Below are 328 nucleotides of genomic sequence, written 5' to 3' on the forward strand. Positions count from 1 at the left end.
CTGTGCGGCGGCTCTGGCTCTCGGCACCGCGCCGCACTGTGCCAGCAGTGGGGCTTCGCAGCATGGCTGTTACCCAAATAATAATATTAATAAGTACTCAGCTCCGTTTTTGATTTTCCATGCACAGTGACAGACCAGTGAGGATTATGCTCCCAGGCATACCAGGGAATATGGAAGTCATAGAAGAATTTCTGGTTTCATTTAATTTTAAAAGGAAAAACGGTCAAGAAAACAATTTGATTCACCACATTTCCCCACATTTTTGGCCTCTGCTCCTCAACGGCATCCCTAAGCCCCTCCTCTCAGGGCAGGCAGCAACAATTGTGCC

The 328-nt window shown here is 48.2% G+C and overlaps 1 protein-coding gene across 1 annotated transcript in view; it reads right to left on the reverse strand.

Annotated features, from left to right (window-relative positions):
• The window catches only part of PLXND1 (plexin D1), a gene marked incomplete at both ends in the record, with an annotated part of 21,791 nt that overhangs the window by 6,365 nt on the left and 15,098 nt on the right, over window positions 1-328 (reverse strand). The window lies entirely within an intron of this gene.

This window comes from Cariama cristata, unplaced genomic scaffold, assembly GCF_000690535.1.
Source record: "Cariama cristata isolate BGI_N322 unplaced genomic scaffold, ASM69053v1 scaffold24133, whole genome shotgun sequence".
Taxonomy (NCBI): domain Eukaryota; kingdom Metazoa; phylum Chordata; class Aves; order Cariamiformes; family Cariamidae; genus Cariama; species Cariama cristata.